The 21291-nt window shown below is 42.2% G+C and overlaps 1 protein-coding gene across 1 annotated transcript in view; it reads right to left on the bottom strand.

The window, feature by feature from the left end:
* The window catches only part of FBXO36 (F-box protein 36), a 93700-nt gene that overhangs the window by 39837 nt on the left and 32572 nt on the right, over window positions 1-21291 (bottom strand). The window lies entirely within an intron of this gene.

Raw genomic sequence — 21291 nt, 5'->3', positions numbered from 1 at the left:
CGATATTACTCAAAAGCTCACAGAGCACTGGTTTTCCGAAAGGCAGAAAGATGTTATTTTTTAAAATGAATTATGAACATAATTTTATTTCACCTTATTTAAATCAGACAACAATTATGGAGGTTTCCATGCAAATTTATAACATCAAGTATGTGCTCCTCTCTGTTTCTGTGTTTGGTTCAATTTGTCTAACTACAGCAAAACTTAGATATTCAACTATCCAAAATTTCACTCTGGAATAGTAGTAACTTTTATACATTAGGAATAAAAGAAACATTATTATTAATATTAGTAGTAGTAGTAAGGGGAGGAAGGAGCAGAGGGTGGGGGAGAGGGAGAGAATCTTAAGCAGGGTCCATGCCCAGCGCAGAGCCCAACATGGAGCTCGATCTCACAACCCTGAGATCACGGCCTGAGGTGAAACCAAGAGTCTGGCACTTAACCGACTGAGTCACCCAGGCGCCCCAATATTATTAATGGATAAAATAAGTCTGAGGCTAAGATGAAAATGAAATAAAAAGAATTTTATAGTAAGAGCTGACTGCATTGAAATATTTCTTCAAGAATTCAGAAATGCAGTTGCCCTTGGAGAGTCCAGTTAGTAAATTTCAAACACAATGAATATGATTAGGAATTGATAGCAGACAATGTCGGTTGCCACCCATCTGCCTTTCCTAGTAGAGCCGGGTTTGTCCAGCAGTCTCTCTCTTCTGCATAGCTTATGCACAGAGTGCAGACCTCATCTCTGGCTCCAAGAGGCAGGACATGATGGCTCCAGTGATTCTTGGCAGTTTTTTCCCTTTGCCAGGGATTGGTATGGGCATGTGATAAAATTTTGGCCAATGAGACACCGGGAGAAGGCTCCAGAAGCTTTGGGAAGATTTTATCACTTACAAGGAGAAACAGGGCACCTTTTTGGGCACTGATCATTGTGCTCTGATGTGATTGCTGGAGTTGCTGTAGCCATTTTGTGACTAGGAGGGGAGCCAGGCTGAGATGACAGCTGTCCCCTAGAGGAGACAAAAGCAGTATATTGTGGAGAAGAGGAGTTTGAACACTCTCACTGTGCTGGGAACCTCTTTTTCTTTGGATGTGTTTCATGTGAAATAATACCATATTTCATCAGATCTAATACACTCTCCATTGTATGTCATGTCACAGCATTATTTTATGTCCGTTGTAGAAAGAAATAACACCGGCAAAAAAACTGACATACAATTTTTTTTTTGAGATTTTATTTATTTATTTATTTGACAGCAGGAGAGAGCATAAGCATGGGGAATGGCAGAGGGAAAGGGAGAAGCACGTTCTCTGCTGAGTAGGAAGCCTGATGAGAGCTCGATCCCAAGATCCTGAGACCATGACCTGAATGGAAGGCAGATGCTTAACAGACTGAGCCACCCAAGATGCCCAGCATGTTTTTTTAATCACTTATTTTATATTTATTGAAAGGCTCTTTTATTCATCACTAGACATGTATTTTGTATTTTGTTATTTTTAGCATTTGTATTACTTCATTAATTTTATAAATTATATTGACACAATATATGTATTTTGTTAATTCTGATATAATACATTTATACTGTTCTTGCATGTATCTAAAAAAGGAAAATATAAGTGGAATAAATAGATGAATGTATTCCTGAAACTTCCCCAGATTCAGAGTCTGAGTCTTGTGGATCACACTGCGGACGAGTGCCTTCATTCTTTTATTCAGAATATTGTCTTCTGTGACATCAGTAACATGATGATAACCACAATAAAATAAAGCTCTTTTTTTTTTTTTGAAGACTTTATTTATTTATTTGAGAGACAGAGAGTGAGACTGCATGCGAGAGAACACAAGTGAGGGATGCGGGGCTCGATCCCAGAACGCTGAGATGATGATCTGAGTGGAAGGGAGACACTTAGCCAACGGAGCTACCCAGGTGCCCCTGAAGTATTGAACTCTTAAGCTGGCTTTGGGGCTATGGAGAGCTTGCCTCCTCTTGGCTTCTACTTTGGGAATGCTGTAAACATGTCTGATTCACCCCCACACTCTCATAGCTTCTGGATTTTCTTCTGAGCTACTGCTCTGATGCCTGGGCTTCTGAGTTGTTTTCAGTTTCTAGCTCTTATGAACAGTTTCATAAACATTTGTGTACTGGTTGTTGCCCTCTTTTACTCCTTTTAAGTTGTTAACCATCCTCTATTCATTAGCAATTCTTTAAAACTGTGCCTGGTAAAAGAGCAATATGGTTTCTGTCTCTGTGGACCTTGCTGATTAGAATCTTCCATCACTCATTATGTAGGGCACTTGGTAAGAGCTTTTAATTTGGGGCTACTTCACGTCTAGGACATTTTTTTGTATAAAATTTTTCCGGATTTTTTTTTTCCTAGCTACTGGACGTCCTGGTCAGATTCTTTTCTTTTTTCCCTATTTTCCCTCTTTTATGTTTTTCTATAGGGGTTCCTCAATTTTATCTTCCAGCCCTTCTGTTGAGTTTTCCATTTTTCCTGTCCAGTTTTTTCTTTTCTAAAAGTTCTGGTAATTTTCTGAAATTTTTTTAATGGTGTGTTGTTCTTGTTTCATGGTTATCATACCTCATCTTACCCTGCCGAGGATGAATATTTTGTTCTGTGTGCATTGTCTTTATTATCTCCAAAATTATATTTTCTGGATTTTGGTGGTGGTGATGGTGGCCCTGATGATTCGTTTTGCCTTTCCAGCCTGAGAACTCTTAGCTGTCCATGCATATTCAGGAGTGGGGCGCTAGAGAGATGATTGGCAGTTGTAGCACTAAGCAGGGCTTGTTCAGAGGAGGACCTCATTATAGGGTGGTCTGATGGGGTTCTTTGGTTGGAGGATCCTCAGTATGAGTATCTTTTGATCTCCTCACCTGGCCTGGTCTGATTCTCCAGAGAAGAATTTTCCAGCTTTCTGCCCAGAGGGCAGAAGGCTGGCTGCCTACAGTATCCCGTGAGCCTCGGGAGAGTCAGAGTGAGTCTCTTAAATCAAGTTGTGGATTTTCCTTTCATCTCTTGCCATATTTAACACTGAGTCCCTCTGTCCCAGTGACCTGGGGCTTGAGGCCATGGTATCCCTCCTTACCACTCCAGAGACCAAATCTCCAATCTTCTGGAGGGTGAAGCAAACTGTTCATGGTTGTAGAGGAGGGGAGAAGATGAGGAAGGTGGTTCTAACCACATCTCAAATAGAATTTTAATCATTCCTATTGTCTTCAGGTCCTTCTTTATCCTTGCTTTCAAAAGAACTCATTTTTACCCATTCTTGAGTGTCCCTGCTGAGATTCTGGGGCACAAATTTGATTGCTTCCTGACTTGCCCACCTCTGGCTTAGATTTCAACTTTCCTGGGGCTGTTGATCTACCATCATCTGCCTCCTAGTTTGCAAAATTGTTGCCTTTCCTATTCTCTTTGTCTTTGCAGGTTATGCTTAGAAAAAAACCCTGTAATTGTCATTTTAGTGATGTTGCCAGAGGGAAGGAAGATATATAACAGTTTTTTTTTTTTAACATTGTATTTATTTGTCAGAGAGAGAGAGAGCACAAGCAGGTAGTGGCAGGCCCAGTGAGAAGCAGGCTCCCTCCTGAGCAAGGAGTCTAACGTGGGACTCAATTCCAGGACCCTGAGATCATGACCTGAGCAGAAGGTAGATACTTAGCCAACTAAGCCACCCAGGCATCCTTATATAATAGTTCTTTAACTAGAAGCTGTGCTTTGTGTATTCTTTTTTTTCTTTTTTTTAAAGATTTTATTTTTATTTGACAGATAGAGATTGCAAGTTGGCAGAGAGGCAGGCAGAGAGAGAGGAGGAAGCAGGGGCTCGATGTGGGCTCCATCCCAGAACCCTGGTATCATGACCCAAGCCAAAGGCAGAGGCTTTAACCCACTGAGCCACCCAGGGGCCCCATGCTTTGTGTATTCTTAAGATGCTTAAAATGCCACCATAAAGAATCTGAGATACTATATTTCTCAACTTAAATACACAGAATAATGTAAATAATTGAGTTGGTAGTCAATGTTTAAACTTGGAGTATCTGTTATATTTATAATGATTTTAAGATATTTAAAAGAATGTGATCTACATTTTTTTTAAAGATTTTATTTATTTATTTAGTTTACAAAGAGAGAGAGAGCACAAGCAGAGGGAGCAGCAGAGGGAGAGGGAGAAGCAGGCTCCCCGCTGAGCAGGTAGCCCCATGTGGGACTTGATCCCAAGACTCCGGGACCATGACCCGAGCCAAAGGCAGAGGCTTAACCATCTGAGCCACCCAGGTCCCCCCAGAATGTGATCTATATTTTTACATTCGTTCATTACAGCTTTGCACACACTTGGTTTGATTTTGTTAGATTTGTTATTTTGTCTCTTCAGATTTTAGAAATGCTTGAGAAAGTCAAATACATTAAATTTGTGGTATAGATTAAAGCGTTTAAGACGATTTAATTAAGTTTGTAGATAGTATTTACATTTAAGATAATATAATTTGTTAAATTTATAAGTTCCATAGCTTTAATTAATAATTTCTAAGATAATCTGATTAAGTTTGTAAGCAGTGCTTAAAAGTTTAAAGGATTATGATTTGTTAACTCTAGTAAATTCATTAACCATTCATCAAAGGATAACGAAACTAAGTGTTTTGCATTGTTATTCAAAATTACATGATTTACAATTGTATTTGACTGTTTAAAGAAAAACAGATTTGGGGTGCCTGGCTGGCTCAGTCAGTGGAGCGCTGGCTTGCAGGACTCTTGATCTCAGGATTCTGAGTTCAAGCCCCACCTTAGGTTTAAGGATTGTAAATAAATACACTTTAAAGAAAAATAGGTTTTTAATTTTTAACTTTAATTGAATAGCAGTGATAAACACAAATAACTAATAAATCAAAATATTTGTATTAATTTACAAATTATAAGTAATTATAAAATAGTTCCCTAAATCCAATTAAAAAGATTGATTTAGGTGTTTGGGGACAACTTAGCCATTCGGGAAAAAAATTTTTTGATTTATGCCTAACACCAGGATAAACTCTAACAGATCAGAGATTTGCAAGTAAAAAATGAGACCATACAGGAGCTAAAAGGAAAAAATGGTGAATTCCTTTATTATCTTTCTATGTTTCAAAATCCAAAAGCCTAAAAGAGAGGATTGATAAATTCGACTACATAAACATAAAAAACTTGGAAACATGACAATGTTTAAAGCAATTTATTCATAACAGCTCTGGGTTGAAAACAACCAAAATATTCATCAACTGGTAAAGAGACAAAGACATCCATATGACAAAATATTACTCAGCAATCAAAGGAACCGCTGATACCTGCATCACAGAAAGGCGAACAGAAATCAGGTGAGTGGTACCCAAGGGATGAAGGGTGGGAGAGAGCAATGACCGCAAAGGGACATGAGGGAAACCTTGGGTCGACAGAAATGGTCTCTCTCTTTAGTACAGTGCTGATATTAGGGTGATTTTTACTATTTTGAAAGTGTATCTTGAGAATCCTGATTTTCTTAAAGTTTATGTATTTCTTTTTATAATCTCTACACCCAACGTGAGGCTCAAACTCTCAACCCCAAGATCAAGAGTAGGATGTTTTTCCAAGTGAGACAGACAGGTGCTCATAATAAGTCTGGTTTTTTAAAAAATATATCAGACAAAGTCAAAAGAAAAACAATTCTCTGAAAAGAACATCTGCAGTTAAGATCGCGACAATAGGCTAATCTCCCTAAAAAATTTGTAGAAACAGAAAAAAGGCCAACAAATTAATATTTTTAAAGGATTTTATTTATTTATTTATTTATTTGACAGAGATTGAGAGAGAGAGAGACGACCAGAGCAGGAACACAAGCAGAGGGAGTGGAAGAGGGAAAACAGGCTTCCTGCTGGGCAAGGAGCCCGATGCAGGGCTAGATCCCAGGACCCCAGGATCATGACCTAAGCTGAAGGCAGATGCCCAACCATCTGAGCTACCCAGGTACTCCAAATTAATTTTAAAATGAGCCAAAGACATGAAAACAATGTTCACAGGACAAAACATTTACATGGCCCAAAAACATATGAAAAGATGCTCCATTTCAGTCATAATAATAGAAAAGCATATCAAAATCACCTTGAGATATCATTTCTCATCTATCCAGACTGGCAATATCCAACAGACTGAAAATTCCCGCTGTTAGCAAGAACATGGGGAAACAGGTACTCTCAATGTGGTACAAAAGCTATAGAGGGAAATCTAGTATAATCTAATAAAATTACAGAGAAGAAGAGATGGATGACTATTTATTTATTTACCTTAAAAGATTTATTTGACAGATAGAAAGCAAGCACAATCAGGGGGAGCAGTACAGGGAGAGGGAGAAGCAGGCTCCCTGCAGATTAGGGAGCCTGATGTAGGGCTGGATCCCAGCACCCTGGGATCACGACCTCAGCCGAAAGTAGACGCCTACTGAGCCACCCAGGCGCTCCAGGATAGTTTATTTAATAAATAATGTTGACATGGGGTACCTGGGTGGCTCAGTGGGTTAAAGCCTCTGCCTTCGGCTCAGGGTTCTGGGATGGAGCTCTCTGCTCGGCAGGGAGCCTGCTTTCCCCTCTCTCTCTCTGCCTGCCTCTCTGCCTAGTTGTGATCTCTGTCTGTCAAATAAATAAATAAAAAGATTCTCTCTCCCTCTTTATCTGCCCCTCCAACCCCTCTGCCAGTGTGTACAAGCTCTCTTAAAAAAAAAAAAATGTTGACTTGATAAGCCATCCATCTAAAAGAAATAAATTTAAACCCCTACCTCCAACTACATTCAAAAATAAATCTAGATAAACGAATATAATAAATGCAAAAAGTAATAATGTAAAATGTATTACTTTAAGAATAATAAAAAATATCATCTTCATTTTAGAAAATGGTACAGAAACCAGGGATAGAATCACACTAAGCATGATTATGCATGCTTTTTTATTATTTATTATTGCAGTGTAGATGACATATACTATTTTATTAGTTTCAGGTGCACGACATAGTGCAATTTTAAACATTAAGCAACACTTGCCAAATGTAGTTACCATCTGTCACCACACCACGTTATTACAATATTATTGACTGTGTAGCCTATGCTGTACTTTTTCATCTCTGTGATTCATTATTTTAATACTGGAAGTTTATACCTCTTAATCCTTCACCTATTTCACCCACCCCATCCCCACCTTCTTCCCCTCTGGCCACCACCCGTATGTTCTCTGAGTTCAAGAGTTTGTTTTTTAATTATACATGCTTTTAATATCATCCTATTCTCTTGCTAAAACCTTGGGATCAGAATTCCAGATTTTGACTGATTAGAAGCTGCTATTTTAACTCAATAATTCACTACAGAGTTGTAGCTTTTAGTTTTGCTCCCGCAACTCGGTTTTGAGACCCAGAAGTGCAACTTTAAGCAGTATTCTTTTTTTTTTTTAAGATTTTATTTATTTACTTAACAGACAGAGATCACAACAAGTAGGCAGAGAGGCAGGCAGAGAGGGAGGAGGAAGCAGGCTCCCTGCTGAGCAGAGAGCCCAATGCAGGGCTCGATCCCAGGTGACCTGAGCTGAAGGCAGAGGCTTTAACCCACTGAGCCACCCAGGCACCCAAGCAGTATTCTTTAGAGAAAAAAATTCCACTACAATAGAGCAAATTGGACATCCTACAGAATTTACAATGACTGTAATTGTCTCCTTATTGTGCTTAAAGACTTGGGTGTTTATACACCAGACACAATATCACATTATAAAGATCTTCTGCAAGCAAAACTTTCATGAGATTTTGCACAAAGGAGGATATGTAAGAAAACACACATACTAACAGTAGGACTCTTGGCAGAAGAGGGGCAGCTGGGTGGCTCTGTCAGTTAGGCGTCAGGTCACGATTCCAGAGTCCCCTGCATCAGCCTCCCGGCTCACCAGAGAGTCTGCTTCTCCCTCATGCTCTGCCTCTCTTTATCAAATAAATAAGTGAAATCTGTTTTTTAAAAAGTATCATTGTGAAACAAAATGGGTAGGATGCTGGGCTGCCTCAGTCAGTTCAGCATCCAGCTCTTGTCTTCCATTCAGGTCATAATCTCAGAGTCGTGGGATTGAGCCCTGTGTCAGGGTCCACGCTGGGCATGGAGCCTGCTTAAGATTTTGTCTCCCTGGGCGCCTGGGTGGCTCAGTGGGTTAAGCCGCTGCCTTCGGCTCAGGTCATGATCTCAGGGTCCTGGGATCGAGTCCCACATCCAGCTCTCTGCTTAGCAGGGAGCCTGCTTCCTCCTCTCTCTCTCTGCCTGCCTCTCTACCTACTTGTGATCTCTGTCAAATAAATAAATAAATAAAATCTTAAGCAAAAAAAAAAAAAAAAAAATTCTGTCTCCCTTTCACTCTGCCCCTCCCCCCCAAAAAGAAAAAAATAATAAATTGTTAAAAAAAAAAAAAGAAGAAGACGATGACGGTAAGATCTCCTTAAAATCCAGGAGAAAAGAAGTCATATAAGCAGTAAGAGGTTAAAACATATGTCACACTAAAGTAGGGGGGATGTCACTGACTGTTCCTACCATGTGAAGGCACAATGTCAGGGGGTGCAAGCAGTTGTTTTGGACCCAGAGGGACATTCCAGTGCTAGAATTTAGTATCAGGATGGCCTTGGGCCCGTCTTCTAATCTCCACTTGCTCACTCCTAACAGTCCCATCTTCTGGGAGGATTAAAATGAAATGATACATATAAATGTGCTTAGCAGAGCACCAGATAGGTTTTCATTTTCCTAGTCTACCAAATTATCACTGGGATTTGTTTACACAAGAGGTCAAAAATGGGGCGCCTGGGTGGCTCAGTGGATTAAAGCCTCTGCCTTCGGCTCAGGTCATGATCCCAGGGTCCTGGGATCAAGCCCCGCATCAGGCTCTTTGCTCAGCGGGGAGCCTGCTTCCTCCTCTCTCCCTCTGCCTGCCTTTCTGCCTACTTGTGATCTCTGTCAAATAAATAAATAAAATCTTTAAAAAAAAAAAAAAAGAGGTCAAAAATACAGATGCAGTTCCCCAGGTTTAGAAGCACAGATCAGCTCTTGCACTCTGGTTAAGAATGTGATGAAAGCCACAGTTTGCTCAGGCTGGAGATGGTGAGCTCCTTGTCAAGGGTAGCAAGACAGTGTGAGTCAAGGCTCCACCAGTCAGTTCTAACACACACACTGGCCCCAAAACACTAAGTGTGCCTGTCAGATGCATATGCAGAAAATCTCAAAAGAAATTCAGAGTACTCAGAACACCTGGGTGGCTCAGTCAGTGAAGGGTCTGCCTTTGGCTCAGTTCATAATCCTGGGGTCCTGCTCAGCAGGGAGCCTACTTCTCCCTGTGCCTCTGCTGCTCCCCCTGCTTGTGCTCTTTCTTTCTCTCTCTGACAAATAAATAAAATCTTAAAAAAAAAAAAAATCAAAGTACTCAATAAACAATAAGATCAAACCAAAACAAAAAACAAAACCCCTCCAAACATAGATGCAATTGCTTCTTTAAATTATTATTATTTTGGGGGCGCCTGGGTGGCTCAGTGGGTTAAGCTTCTGCCTTCGGCTCAGGTTATGGTCCCAGGGTCCTGGGATCGAGCCCCACATCGGGCTCTCTGCTGAGCAGGGAGCCTGCTTTCCCCTCTCTCTCTCTCTGCCTGCCTCTTTGCCTACTTGTGATCTCTGTTAAATAAATAAATTTAAAAAAATTATTATTATTTTTGAATCAGTACTCTATTATCTTCTGGAACAATACCCAGAAAAAATAATATAATCTAGAATCCTTTCTCCCAAACCTTCCAGGTAAGAGCAGATGTGACCAAGCAGGAAGGAGGCCCAGGTGTCCACAGCTCCGCTTCACGGACCCCACCTCGGGACGTACGTGCCTCCAGCTGGCAACCTGCCTTCTTGATAAAATTACTATTTACAGCTTGAAAGTGTCTTTGCTTTTGCTTCCAGTTACAAAATAGTAGTCTGCTTGTACAAAATCTATTTTTTAAAAATTTCCCCCAGCTTTCTTGGGTGTCTAGTTAGAAGGAAGTCTGCTTGTACCTCCTTCCCTGGAGGGGAAGGAGGAAACGTAGACCCAAGTGGTGGAAAAAAGGAGTTTATCTCTTGAGGAGGCAAACATCTGCTATCAGAAGTATGGCCACCTTCTCTCTCTTTCTCTCTCAGCTTTCTCTCAATAGCCACTGCTAGTTCTCTCTCCTCTGGGGTGATTGACCCATTCTGTGTTACTGTTCCTCCAAACGCATTCCCAGGGGGAGGGCAACCCCTAAGGAAGGAGCTTTCAGGCTCTGCCCATGTAATGTTTCCCCCTTCCGGATCATTTCCTTTCTTCTTGTTTGTAGAATGAACACCTGCTACTGAATGCTTTGATCTCTTCCCTTACTTCTCAGTGCCTATCTGCTAGTCAAAACACAGCCACCTAAGACCCTTCATTTCTGGGAAATAAAGATAACCTAATTACCGAATGTATCAAAATTAGAGGTCCTCTGTCAAAACCTTCCTCACCTTCTGTTATGGACCGAACTGTGTTGCTCCAAAATTCCAGTGCTGAAGCCCTCACCTGGGGACAGGGCCTTTGAACAGGTAAAGGTTGAACAGGTAAATGAGGTCGTAAGGGTGGGTCCTAATCCCGTTCCTTAAGGAGGAGAGGAAGAAGCAGGGGGGATACACATTTTCAGAGGAAAGACCACATGAGGCCCCCATGAGAAGGTGGCCACCTGCAAGGCCAGGAGCGAGGCCTTACCAGGCACCAAACCTGCCAACACCTTGATCTTAGACTTCTAGCCTTCAAAACCATGAGAAAATATATTTGGTTTTTGTTTTTGTTTTTGTTTTTTAAGCCACCCAGTCTGTAGTATCTTGTTATGGCAGCCCTAGCAGATTCATACAGACCTCCAAATGATGACAAAATAATAACAGATGTTTTCAAGTGTTTGCCACGTGTCACGGGCCGTGTACTTTGGACTTTTCCCCATTTCAACTTTACAACAACCCTGGGAGCTTAGCATCATTGACATTTCACAGATGAAGAACTGGTTCTGACTCACTCGCTGTTCAGTGAATCTGAATCTGAGTCTACCTGACCCCAAAACGTCTCCATCTACTCACCATGTCGCACTGGAATGGCAGAAGGCCTTAACTTCTCCATGTCCGTGATATGCAGGGAAACCGTAGTGGTGTTTACAAACTTAATGGCGTTAATCCTCAAACCCTGAAGATTTCTCGCTGGATGGGTTTTTCACTTACTTCTGGTGGGTGGTATGACTGATGGGCTAAGTCACAGCATCTCATGTACTCCCTCCCCATTCCACGAGCACACAGGGCATCTTACTGTTCTAGAAAAACTGACCAAGGGGCACCTGGATGGCTCAGTCGTTAAGGTTCTGCCTTCAGCTCAGGTCATGGTCCCAGAGTCTAGGGATCCAGCCCCACATCGGGCTCTCTGCTCAGTGGGAAGCCTGCTTCCTCCTCTCCCACTCCCCCTGCTTCTGTTCCCTCTCTCGCTGTGTCTCTCTCTGTCAAATAAATAAATAAAATCTTAAAAACAAAACAAAACCTAGCCCTATGCCCGTGAAGCTTGCATTCCATGGAAGTGTGTGTGCACGAGATGGACAGTAAACAAAACAAGTAAATATATGTCCTGGTGTGTTAGAATGTGAGGTTACTGCTGTGAAGAGGGGCACCTGAGTTCAGTCGGTTAAGTGTTTGCCTTTCGCTCAGGTGGTCCTGGGATTGAGCCCAGCCTCAGCTCCCTGCTCAGCGGGAAGTCTGCTTCTCCCTTTCCCCCTTCTCTTGCTCTCCCTGTCTCGCTCTCCCTCTCATGTGTGCACTCTAATAAATAAGTAAAATCTTTAAAAAAAAAAATACTGTGAATAAAAACAAACTAGGGAAGTCAGACAGGGAGTGCTGAGCCTGGGATGAGGGTTCCATATTAAACAGGGTGTTTGGAACAGGTGTCATTTGAGCCCTTCTGAAGCCAGATGGTGAGAAGAGCCAGTAAACGGCTTTGCTTCTCACCCAGCATGCCCCATGTAACGCTTCCAAACATGCAGGTGATAAGCAAAATCCCTTTCTAGCAACTGACCCTAAAGCTGAGTTGCTCACTGGAGACAGACGGCCTCCGTAGCCTATCACGGAACCCCAGGATGACATCTAACAGGCTTTCCTGCTCAACTGCAGACAGTAGGGAGAATAAGAACAAAAAGGCAATTTTGGACGCTTTCTTCCAGTGCTTTGCTATTCACTCATTTGTTTTCACGCTGTATGCCAGCCCCTTGGAAGATCTTGTCTGGAACCTAATGCCTTGTCCACTTGGAAGATGCTAGCAAACGCAATGAGAAATTGGCCTGGGCAGGATCGGCAGCCTATCTCGCTGTCCAGTATCATTTCTCATCATCACCCCAGCGAGTTGTGTGTGCCGTGTCTGGGCTATACCACAGTGCATTTGCACACGCATGCCCAATGCCTAAAGTGTCCTCCTCTGCCATGTCCTCCTGAAAACTCATTCTTATAGACTTAGTTTGAGTCACTTTCTTTGGATCATGACAGTCCGTAAAAGGTCTTACTTGTCTGATACTCAAATAACCTGCCGCATAAAGAAACGTTTTCTAGTCTCTCTGGAAAACAATTAGGCCTCCATATATGGTCAAAATTCCAACAGGATTTGAATCAAATCTTCAAAAGGTCTGTAGTGATGGTCACAAATCCATGTCCTGAGTCAATCGACTGATCAATCAAATAAATACTGTGTCCCTACTACTTGCAAAGCAGTGAGCCAGCCAACTGTTTGTGTATGGAGATAGGGTAGTGTAAAAAATGAGTAAGTCTTGTTTAAGAAGAGCCTACATGTAGAGCCAGAACATGAATTCAAAGTGATATAAAACAATTATTTATCCTGGCTTGTAAAACGAATATACAGCTTTATTTCCTTAGAATTTATACTATTATACCAATATAGTAAATAGGACACTCACTTGCTTAACACGCATGTGTGAGAAATAACATCTTTTCTGTAAGTGAACATTATTTTATTTTTGTATAGGTAATAAATGCACATGGGTAAACAGGGAAAAGCATCTCTCTCCATCCAGACCCCACCGGAACGGGTTTCCTAAACCTAATCTCGGTCCCTTTGGTACCTCCTTCCTTTCTGCTGACGTTGAGTCCAAGTTCCTGGGGAGCAGTGAGACCTCTGTGCCACTAATGGCGAGCCAGCAACAGGTGAAATGCCCTCCATGCCATCTGTTCTTGGGTTATTCAGTGCAGGACACAGGTTAAGGGCTATAGAAGTGTCCTCCTGGTCCCCTTATGCCAACTTTTCCCGCCACTGCCCCCCACCTCCACCCCCAATGATGGTTCACAGAAGAAGGTGCTCTATGACCAAGTTGGCCAGAAGGCTGTCAAGAGGCCGGTAGGGCCAGCACCTTCTCAGGCTACCTGCTGGGGTGGGAAGGCACTTGAAACCTCTCAGCACTCTCCCCTATTCATCTGCCTTCCCTATTCCTCTCACTGGTGGGGAGGAGGAGGGGGCAAAGGTCTGCTCAGTTCCTAGAACTTCAGTCTACCTGGGGAGTCCACTGGGTTTTTGACCTTCACTCCCAAACCAGCGTGGAAGGAAATGGGCAAGGGCTCTTCTGGTGAGCCAGCAGCAACTAACTCCTCTTTCTCTCCTCTCTGAAGACCGCCCCCCTCCGCTTCTCTCTGCAATCTAGGAAGTTTTCTCCACTGGAGAATGGGGCGGGGGTGGGGGTGGGGGGGCGCAGGCGGGAGAACCACTTCCATTGTAACTGTGGTCTGTGCCAAAACCTTTAGGCGCCCCGCCCCACCCAGTTTGGGCTTTTGAAATTTAAAATCCCAGGGCCTTGCATCTCAAAGCCTGATCTTGGGGAAGTCCCCAAAGGCAATGCATGAAGCTGCTTTGAGGAAAGCAGGTCTTGAAGGGAAAACAAGATAAGAAAATTCAAGAAGTCCTCAGTCAAATTTAAGGTTTTGCGTGGCTACAGTCTGGTGTGATAGTGTAACCTTCCAAATGTACAGTTTAAAATAAAATAATCCCTAAAAATATTTATATTAGTTAGAGTAATTAATATGATTTATAAAATGTTCTCTTGGGCAAAAAAATTTCTTGAGAAAAGAAAAAAAAACACTTGACTGAAAGAGTTCTCTACCTACCCCAAAAGGAGTTCTTTCCCAAGTTCCATTAATGCCCACAGTGCAAAACTTGGCAAGTTTTCTTGTCCATATAGACGAGGTTCCATTTACCAGCCAGGTTTAACAGCTGGCCAAGCATCCCATGGTCCTTTCTGTTTAAGCTACACTGGAATCTGGCAAAAATCATTTGAACACATTTGACAAGTTACACAAGCCAGATTTTTCAGGTTCCAGTCCCTGACTTCTGACCTTGGACAGAACCCGCCTTCCCTCCTGTTAAAAAGAAACCACAAGTCCAAAATGGAGTCACTTAGGCCAGATCAAGTCACCAAACCAGAGCTTACTACTTAACCTAATTAGAGTTTTATTCTCCCCCACATTCGTGCTCTCAACCAGTCAGGCCTTCTCTGGTCAGCACAGGCACAAATGAGGTAACCTTTCACCTGGGCCTTCTCCATCCTCCTCCCCAGTGAAGATGAGGTTGAAGGAGCATTTCAAGGTAATCACCAAATAAGACCACCCTCCCTCCCCCTAAGGGGAGGTGACCTTGCCAGTAATAATCCTTTCTTTTCTTTTGCTAATTGTCTTGCCACTTTTCTGCTTATAAAATCCTTCCATGCTGCTTGGACCTCCTCTCCACTTGCTAGGTGGGATGGGGCCTGATGAATGAATTGATTAATAAAGTCTATGAGATCTTTAAAAATGACTCGGTTGAATTCTTGATATTTAACACTCCATACCTCCTTCCCCCTCTTCCCTCTCCTGCTGGCTCAGCTCTTGACTTTTTCTTTTTCTTTTTTTAAAAGATTTTATTTATTTATCTGACAGAGAGAAAGCATCAGTAGGCAGAGCAGAAAGCAGAGAGGGAGAAGAGAAAGCAGGCTCCCTGCTGAGTAGAGAGCCCAATGCGGGGCTTGATCCCAGGACCCTGAGATCATGACCCTGAGCCAAAGGCAGAGGCTTAACCCACTGAGCCACCCAGGTGCCCCTCTTTGAGCCATGATTTTCATGCAAGGTCTTGGTCCCACAGCTCTCATCCACTGCCCTGGGGATAGTCCTCAAGCTACATGCTAAGATTCTTTCTTCCTGAGACAAAGTAATATACAATTTCCTCCAGATATCTCCTCTTCTTGGGAGGAGCCTTTTCCAAGTATAGTCTATGCATTGGGTCAAATTTCTCATCCTACCACTTTTCAGCTCAGTGTATAAGGCTCTGCACAGCTTCAGGGACACGGTTTAAACCAGCGGTGATCTCAAGTGGTTTAATGGGGAAACATTCATTCATTCAACAAATACTTATCGAGCGCCAACAATATACCATGCACTATTCTGGGTGCTAGGGATACAGCAGCGTAGGGAAATGATGAAAAGTCCCTTCGTCCATGGAACATTCTAGCAAGGAGAGAGGGACCATATAGGCTTGCTTATTTCTTTATTGTCCCCATTTCAGTGATACACCAGTCACCAACTCATACAACAGAAATCTAAGAGCCTGTAGTTCCTCACCTTCCATTCAACTGGTCAACAACTTTCAATTCAACTCCTAAATCTTTCTCTTAATCCACTCTCTCTCTGTATTCCTACTACTGGCTTTAGTTTGGGCATGACAGAAATATTTACATAAAAAAAGTGGCAACTGCCACAAATCAGGGTTCTCCCCATCCAGACTCAGTCTTAAAGCATCTCCTAGCACATTACTGATTAATCCCTTAAATGTCTTCCCCTTGGTCTGATACAGAGGATTTTCTTTTTAAAGATTTTTATTTATTTATTTGACAGAGATCACAAGTAGGCAGAGAGGCAGGCAGAGAGAGAGGAGGAAGCAGGCTCTCCGCTGAGCAGAGAGCCCAATTTGGGGCTCGATCCCAGGACCCTGAGATCATGACTGGAGCAGAAGGCAGAGCTTTAACCCACTGAGCCACACAGGCGCCCCTGTGGGTTTTCTGTTCTCCACCCCTCCTCCCCATGGCACTCTCCAAGAAGTCAGTCTTCACACATCTGCTGTTAGGACGCCTACTAGGCTTCTAAGACATCCCCATGATCGTGTCAATCCTCTGCGCAAAACCCGTGCAGAGATCCTCACTAGTTTCAAAGCCTTGGTGTTGCACATAAAACATTCTTGATCTGGCCCTTCTTATCTCTCCAACCTATATCTGATGTTACCTTTTGGTCTACCTACATACCAGCACTTTTTTTTTTTAATTTGTTTTTTAAGGGCGCCTGGGTGGCTCAGTGGGTTAAGCCGCTGCCTTCGGCTCAGGTCATGATCTCAGGCTCCTGGGATCGAGTCCCGCATCGGGCTCTCTGCTCGGCAGGGAGCCTGCTTCCCTCTCTTTCTCTCTCTGCCTGCCTCTCCATCTACTTGTGATTTCTCTCTGTCAAATAAATAAATAAAATCTTTAAAAATAAATAAATAAATAAAATTTGTTTTTTAAGATTTCATTTATTTGTCAGAGAGAGAGCACAAGCAGGAGGAGGGGCAGGTAGAAGGAGAAGCAGGCTCCCTGCTGAGCCAGGAGCCCGAAACAGGACTCATCTGAGGTCTGAGGACCCTGAGATCATCACCTGAGACCAAGGCAGATGCTTAATCAATTGAGCCACCCAGGCGTCTCTAACTGCATACCAGCCCTGGTATTTGTCTCCTACTTTTCGGTGCTTTTCCATAGGCAAAAGCAAAAGTTCCGTCTGCCTGGGAGACATGGCTAATTCCCAGGCATCTCACAAGACTGTGAAGTCATGACATCTTGAGCTCCCTTTCCAAGCTCCAGGTGGTTAGATGCCTCTCAGTGTGCGCTCATAAGATCCTTTGCGTAAGTCCCTCAGACACATAAACCACTGCACTGAGACTGGTTTCCTTTTTATTGAGCTCTTAGTTAACCTGTGTAGGACTGTGACCCTCACTCTGATTCTGGACAAAAGGACTTTTTGTAGGTTCTTCCTTAGCTTTTTCCTTACCTTACTTGTAGATTACACAGTCTTCCTGGATGATCTAATCCATCCCTGACTTCCTTGGCTTTCTACCATCTGTGTGTTAATGATTCACCATTTATATCTCCAGCCCAGATCTCTGGGCTTAATAAGCATCTCTACCTGGATATGCTGCCTTAATATATTTAAAACAGAATTCGGGCGCCTGGGTGGCTCGGTGGGTAAGCCGCTGCCTTCGGCTCAGGTCATGATCTCAGGGTCCTGGGATCGAGTCCCGCATTGGGCTCTCTGCTCAGCAGGAGCCTGCTTCCTCCTCTCTCTCTCTGCCTGCCTCTCTGCCTACTTGTGATCTCTCTCTGTCAAATAAATAAATAAAATCTTAAAAAAAAAAAAAAAACAGAATTCAATTATCTTCTCCAAGCCTCCCCCTCCCGGGTTCTTGTGTCAGTGAATGGCCTTACGAGGGGTCGGCAAACTCCAGCCAATAAGCCAGCTATGCCCACAGCTTAGGCAAGAATGGATCCTACATTTTTTAAAAAAGAAAAAACAAAGCACAAAGAAGAATACAGAATACAGACCATATGTGGCCCACAATGCCTATAATATCTCCTATCTGCCCTATATACAGTTTGCCAACTCATGGGTATTCCCATTTGCCAAAGAACCTGGGTATCAAAAATAGTACTAATTAATTAAATAATTAATAGTAATAATTAGCAGAGATTGACTTTACCCTTTTGAAACACTAGGTGTTGTATATATTTCACTTTATTCTCCTATCAACCTCTAATAATGCATTAGGATACTTTGGGCTACATTTAACCAGAAACCCTGACGAGCAGGCTGAAATGGGAGTTTAGAGAGAGGGACGATTCAGACACGTGTGATCAGTGGTTCAATTTTATCATCAGGGACCTAGGTTTTTCCATTGTTCTGCTTTCTGGAGTTCAGGCAATATGGCAGCAGCTAAAGTCCGTTTCTCATATGGTCATGGACTTGGCTGTCTGGGGGCACACAGGTAGCAACTGGGGCTACGTGTGTTCTCATGAACATCTGCTGAGAGCAGGAGAGACTCCTCAACCATGGAATCAGAGGACTTCCGTAGGACTGAGCCAAACAGGACAACTTGCCCCACCCCACTGTCTACTGTATAACCTTCTCCCTTACCCCATATCCAAATAGTAACTGAGTCTTCAAACAATCTCTTGAAATTTATTTCTGCTCTTCACAACTATATCCACCAGTCTGTAACAGCCTAGAAAGCGAGGACAACTGTCTTTGCTGCATGTCCAGCATCTGCCATCATAGTGAGTTATAGGAATGAATGAAGAAATTTCATGCATGTATCAGGTTATCATTTTATAGTAGAGAAAAGTGAGCTTCAGGGGCCCAAGGTCACAAGATTTACTTTCGGTCTGTCTGACATGGAAGCTCATCTTGAATTATATACCATGGTCCCCTTCCTCTTGTTTTGTCCTTTTCCATTGGCTCTTTCTTCTTAGCCTTAAACATGCTCAAACCTCTCCTTCCTAACAATCTCTCTGGCCATGCTTTCCCTACAATCTGAATCTTCTCTGACCCTTCCCTTTATAAACAAGTTTCTTGGAAAAATGTCCATTTGCCTGGTCTTTACTTCCTCCTTTTCCATTCACACCCATTATGTCACTAACTCCATCTTGCAAATGTTACTGGGATCCTCCCAGCTCCATACCAAAGGGCAACACTCCCATCTTTATTTCACTATACTCTGCAGCATTTGACTCCTTCCCTTCATCCCTCTTCTTCCCAGAATCCTCCCTGATTTCTAAGGTTAAGTTCTCTAAGGATTCCTTGTCTTGTAATGTCTCCCTGTCTTTGCAGAGGATGGCCCAGAATCCCCTCAGCTTCTATGGCCCCAGTTTCACCCAAGCTTCATGATATCTACTGTCTCTGTATATAGCCTACCAAACCACAACTATTTGTTTATCTTTTGTGACTATTACTGTCCTCCAAGACAATCTCCAAGTCTTAGTTGGAGACTTTTTAGTAGCCTGCAGAGAGCCTCTGGTGAAAGACACAGAATGGCTATCAGTAGCTTGCTGAATGAATTAATGAATGAATGAACACACCGACTTATCCAACAGCACATAGTCAGAAAATGGCAGAAAATCAAGGGGAGCTCCTGGGTGGCTCAGCGGGTTAAGTCTTGCTTTTGGCTCAGGTCATGATCTCAGAGTCCTGCATCCCCCGCCCCCACCTGCCTACTTGTGACCTCGCTCTCTGTCTCAAATAAATAAATAAAATCTAAAAAAAAAAAGAGAGAGAGAGGGAGAGAGAGAGAGAGAAATCAAATCAAGAGAGGTCAGAGATTTTTCCAGGAGATGATACTGTTGAAAATGACAGTAAGGGGGTGCCTGGATGTGATCTCAGGGTCCTGGGCTTGAGCACCAAATTGGGCTCCCTGCTTCTCCCTCTCCCACTCCCTCTGCTGTGTTCCCTTTCTCACTGTGTCTCTTTCTGTCAAATAAATAAATAGAATCTTAAAAAAAAAAAGCAAATGAAAGAAAAATAAGTTTCTTAGGTTTTAGAAGTCATCAATGTGTGGGATATAAACTCCATAAAGTTATACTTTGGAAGATACAAAATTCAAGTAACCTTTCTATTTATAGATTTATATTCACAAACATTTAGATTTACTTTGCATTAATTTACTTCTGTTTAAACAAAGCTTTGTATGTACACTCGTTGCGCATTTACGTATTTCATTTAAAAGTCAAAAGGAATAAACTAGGGATACCAAGCAAGGGAAATCTAAGCAACTGAGAAATTGTTAGTTACGAAAATACCAGAAAAGCACTTTTCTGTAAATGAGCAAACTATTTTCTGTTAAGTAAAATTAAGTACTTTAATCATACTTAAGCATATTAAATAACTTAAAAATTAAGACAGCAATTCAGCCACATCTGATTTTACAGCCTAGGGAGCAGTAGAGAAGGAGGGTTGTTACCAAATAACGACTGCCTGCTGCTTTTCTTCCTTTTTGAAATGCTAAGTAAGGGCAAGTGCTGGGGAAATCAACATGATGAAAACGAGGACGGGATTCTCCAGCAGAGTCACTCAAATGGCCATAAAAGAGGAAAAGATTAAGCTCCACAAAAGGGCTAAAACTATTGCAGACTGGACTTCAGCCTATCTCCAGTCAAAGTGGCAAGCACTCCCTCAAAAAAAGAGGTGATATATTAGAATTGTAAAATCGGGAGGTACTACAGTGAATAGGTCTATAATAGATTAACATTACCTCTTTTGAGAGCTACCCTATTTTATTCGCATTTAACTGCTATGAATTGCATAAGTGCATTGCATTTCTTTGTAAATAAGTTTTTCATCCCCCAAAATAAAATGACATAAAACATAAAATATAATAAATAACCTGAGATTGCGGTGAGGAGATAAACTGGTACAGAGTTACTCTGGGGTAGGAGCTCATCTTTAAAAAACCATACTGTGGGGACGCCTGGGTGGCTCAGTGGGTTAAGCCGCTGCCTTCGGCTCAGGTCATGATCTCAGGGTCCTGGGATCGAACCCCACATCGGACTCTCTGCTCAGCAGGGAGCCTGCTTCCTCCTCTCTCTCTGCCTGCCTCTCTGCCAGCTTGTGATCTCTCTCTGTCAAATAAATAAATAAAATCTTTAAAAAAATAAAAAACCATACCGTGTGCATAAAAAAAATATCTTCCTAGATTTACTAAAAATTACTGTGGATACATTTCTGAAGAAAAAATAAAAATAAGGAATCCTAAATGAATGAAGTTTACACTGAAACCATAAATATATTTCCTTTCCCCACCCCAACTCCCCAGATCTACAAAAAGTAAAATGGAAGAATTGAAATATATTCTCCACTAAGGAGGTAATCAACTAAGATCCAACTATTTTCTTTCAGTAGAAAGCTTTAAAAATCTGCCAATTAGGATGTCTCCACCTACTATAGACAACCCACCAAAAGCTGAGTCAGTTTCCCTGGAGAGTGTTTTCATTTATTTGGCTTTTAGCAACAATGGCCACACCTCTTTCTGAACAGTTTGCTGGCAACAACTCCCCATATTACTTTCTTAATGATATTAATTGTTTAAAGAGAACATTTTTAAAACATCAAAAAGCCCTTATGGTTTTTATAACAGTAATAAAGCTGATTGCAAACAGTTCCAATAATAACACAAAGCACAG

This window comes from Mustela putorius, unplaced genomic scaffold (assembly GCF_011764305.1).
Source record: "Mustela putorius furo isolate JIRA1106 unplaced genomic scaffold, ASM1176430v1.1 tig00000275_pilon_pilon_pilon, whole genome shotgun sequence".
In the NCBI taxonomy this organism is placed as follows: Eukaryota; Metazoa; Chordata; class Mammalia; order Carnivora; family Mustelidae; genus Mustela; species Mustela putorius.
Note: the sequence above shows the minus strand (reverse complement) of the source record. Positions and strands in the feature narration are given on the sequence as shown.